This window comes from Pinus tabuliformis, chromosome 2_1 (genome assembly GCF_031772625.1).
Source record: "Pinus tabuliformis cultivar Carrire ecotype Pingquan chromosome 2_1, CPIR1, whole genome shotgun sequence".
Classification (NCBI taxonomy): Eukaryota; Viridiplantae; Streptophyta; class Pinopsida; order Pinales; family Pinaceae; genus Pinus; species Pinus tabuliformis.
In genome coordinates this window covers 248,493,018-248,496,782 of record NC_142299.1, presented here as the reverse complement: position 1 = coordinate 248,496,782, position 3,765 = coordinate 248,493,018, and the positions used below count along the sequence as shown (strand labels likewise).

The 3,765-nt window shown below is 35.1% G+C and overlaps 1 non-coding gene across 1 annotated transcript; it reads right to left on the bottom strand.

Moving 5' to 3' along the window:
• Positions 1-623: 623 nt before the first annotated feature.
• On the bottom strand, positions 624-712 carry TRNAS-UGA (transfer RNA serine (anticodon UGA)). Its single transcript has one exon. It is a non-coding gene; the product is annotated as a tRNA-Ser (tRNA).
• Positions 713-3,765: the final 3,053 nt, after the last annotated feature.

Sequence of the window (3,765 nt, the reverse complement as noted above, 5' to 3'; positions counted from 1 at the left end):
TCTCCAAAGCATCCTGTAATCTTTAACCAATTTTGTGCTTCGATGTAATTGCCCAAAGCAAGTGCTATAGCTTGTTCCCAATACTCAGTAGCTTGATCGAACCAAGCCTCCGCAATTTCAGGATCTCCCTATTGAATGGCCTGTTCTCCTCGGTCGGGATAGGTAAACTTGGAAAATTTTTCTTCCCTCAGAACCGTACTTGAGAGTTTCCTACCTCATACATCTCAATCCACTATTATTTAGTCCTCTACCAAAATTTCCAAATAATTGGAGATGATTCATTGGGAGTTCATATTAACCAAAGGACCAAAACAAGTCAATGACATGAGTTTCTGATTTAACTTCTAATCAATTCAATGATCAGGTTCTATCTTTTCTCCTACCCTCAAAAAGATGAAGTATATCTCTTTCTATACTTCAGATTGATTGTCCAAATCAAAGTCTTTTTGCAAGGTAACTATCTCAGTTCCACATAGAATTTTTGGAGAGTACTCTCTGGCTCGAGTACTTCACATCTTTAGGATCTGATGCTACACCACTGCTCAATAGCTTAGTAGATCAACTCTATTACATAAGTTTATTCCTGATTCTTGGACCGATAAATGCAATTGTTGAAAAACAAAAGGAGAGAGAGGGATTCGAACCCTCGATAGTTTTTTTTATCTATACCGGTTTTCAAGACCAGAGCCATTAACCACTCGGCCATCTCTCCCGAGGACAACTTCTATTCTACCCCTTCGTATAATCCCTAACTATAAGCATAAAGTCGGGTCGATACCAACTATACCTGTGACATATGATGATTTTTAGTCATCTGGAATGGAAAAAAAAAGAAACAAATTTCCCTCTCCTCTCACACTCAAATATCAAATTGAAAAAGTTTGAAAGCTCGATTAATTTATGGTCAAATCCTTTCCATAGTGCATTTGATTAGAATTGAAAATTGGGGATTGGATGTTATAGTCTATTCAATCTGTTGGGAGCTTGTAAGATCACAACCATGACTATTGTTTTCCAATCAGCTGTGTTTGCATTAATTGCTATTTCATTTTTACTAGTGATTGGTGTACTTGTTGCACTTGCCTCTCCTGATGGTTGGTCAAGTAGCAAAAATGTTGTATTTTGGGGTGTATCATTATGGATCGAATCATTTCCTTTTTTAGGTATCCTTAATTCTTTCATATCTTAGATATGTTCTAGATGTTTTAGTTTCACACTCTCTCCCCCTCCTCCTGGAGGGTTTTATAGATTTTCTGAAGGGCCTTTTACTTCAAGCCCAAGGAGGAGGGGTTTTCCATATCCGTAACTTTTTTCGGTAAAAGTGATATCTTGGTCCAAGTGGAGGTAGGGGTAACAGTCTTTTTCTTTCTCTTTTCCACATGTCCATAGAAACATTTATAAAAAAGAAATATAGATATCTATTCAATCTATTTTATTATAGAGGTAATAATTTGTAAAATTAATCGCACTTCTTCCCTTCAGAAGGGGTCCATTGATGAAAAGAGACTGGAAAAAGTAAAGTTCGGACCCAATTCCTACAGTCATGGATATAAGCATAATCCAAATTCCTGGAGAGTTATACATTTGTGTATCTATGAGATCATTTACTATTTCTTGAAGCTAAATCTTTCCCATGGATAGACCGTATAACCAGAAATACCATAAACCAGAATGGAAGAAAAGTAAATGAAACTCTTTCAAACGATCTCAGGGTATAATTGAAAATGAAGTTTTCACTTTGTACATGTTGGATCATGAATTAGTAATTTCTTTCAATCTCCGAAAGAGTAGAAAAAGTTTCTAACTTCCAAGATTAAGAGATTTACATAATCTCATGAATAGGATCGAATATTCCTCCATAATATTCTCCTTTTTCCTTAAGGAAGCCTTCCCAAGAGGACTTAGATCTATCTATGATTTATGCTTTTTTATTTTTATTTTTTCTCTTTTGTTCCGATAAACATATTGTCCGATCTGAACGGGAATCAATTTCTAATTTATCATAATATATAAATCCACTATATAGATAGGTAGATCTCGATCCTATTTATGAGTTAATGAAAATGTGCAAAAGCTCTATTGGCTTCTGCCATTCTATGAGTCTCTTCCTTTTTGCGTATAGCATTGCCATTACCTCTAGCAGCATCCATTAATTCGTGACTCAATTTGAAATTCATATTTCAACCCGAACGTTTTTGAGATGCCTCTAATAACCAAAGAATGGAAAGTACTTTTCCTTGGGTTGATCTTATCTCAGTGGGAACTCGATAAGTTGATCCACCCACACGTCTTGCTTTTACTGTTACATTGGGAGTTACTCTACGTATTGCTTGGCGTAGAACAGATAGTGGATTTTTATCCGTCTTTTGTTGAATCTTTTTGATGGCTCGATAAAGAATTAGATAAGCCAATGATTTTTTTTTTCCATTTTTAAGAATACGGTTAACCACCATGTCAACTAATCGATTATGATAAATAGGATCGGATTTTGCAGTTTTTACAATATCTCTATCCACTACGATCTTTACTTCCTTCACTTCTAGTTCCGGTGAACGAATGGTCATTGAATTCTCCCCTTTTTGGACGGGACTTAAATAATAAGAAACCTGCTAATAGCAATTAGTGAACTTACGAGAGATATATCTTAACTCGTTTCTCCCTTTATTTTCTAGTTTATGACTGGAGCGACTATGATACGGGAGTCAATCTGAGGCAGGTGTTCAATTTTATTATGACATATCTTTTAGGTGCTCAATGGACTATGGGCTTTTATCATGCAAAAAAACCTCTTTTTCTGTAATTTTAAAAGCAACGGTGATTATTACACCGTTTCTAGATGGATATATATATATATATATATATATATATATATATATATATCTATATCTATATATATTTATCCATCTATTGGTACTCCTCCGTATGTCCCATATAAAAGGCCATCCATTATAAATCGTTAATCATGGATCATTAATGAAAAACATCTCCGGATGGATTTTACCTCTATTAAGAATATCCATCAACAATCCAGAATCAGAAAAGGTATTCTTTTTATATTGTAAATATATTCCTATAAGATGTCGATGAAATAGAATCTAATTTTTGGGAATATTCTGGAAAAATCCCATTGATTTTGAGTCAGATATTCAATAATGAAAATGATTTCCCAATAATAGAAACTCTCATTCTCCAAAGCGTCCTGTAATCTTTAACCAATTTTGTGCTTCGATGTAATTTCCTGGAGCAAGTTCTATAGTTTGTTCCCAACACTCAACAACTTGATCGAACCAAGCCTCCACAGTTTCAGGATCTCCCTGTCGGGACGAAATTTTTCCTATAGATGTTGTTTTTATGCCTGTTCACGATGCGAATTATAGTATTCATTCCTATGGGAGCGGAAATGAAATACGAGAAGTCCTTTTCCTGGAAATATGGACGAATGGGGGGTTAACTCCTAGGGAGGGACTTTACAAAGCTTCTCGAAATTTGATCGACTTATTTATTCCCTTCCTACATGGAGAGGAATAGAACATCGATGGAATGAACAATAAAAAAGGGTCTAATATGCTTCCCTTACCCCTTTCACACGTATTGACTGATACGGGGGAAACGAAAGAAAAAATTGCATTTCAACTTATTTTCATTGACCAATTAGAGTTACCCCCCAAAACCTATAACTCCCTTAGAAGAGCCAATATACATATATTATTGGACCTCTTAAATTACAGTCGAGAAGATCTAATGAGAATTGAACACTTCGAGAAG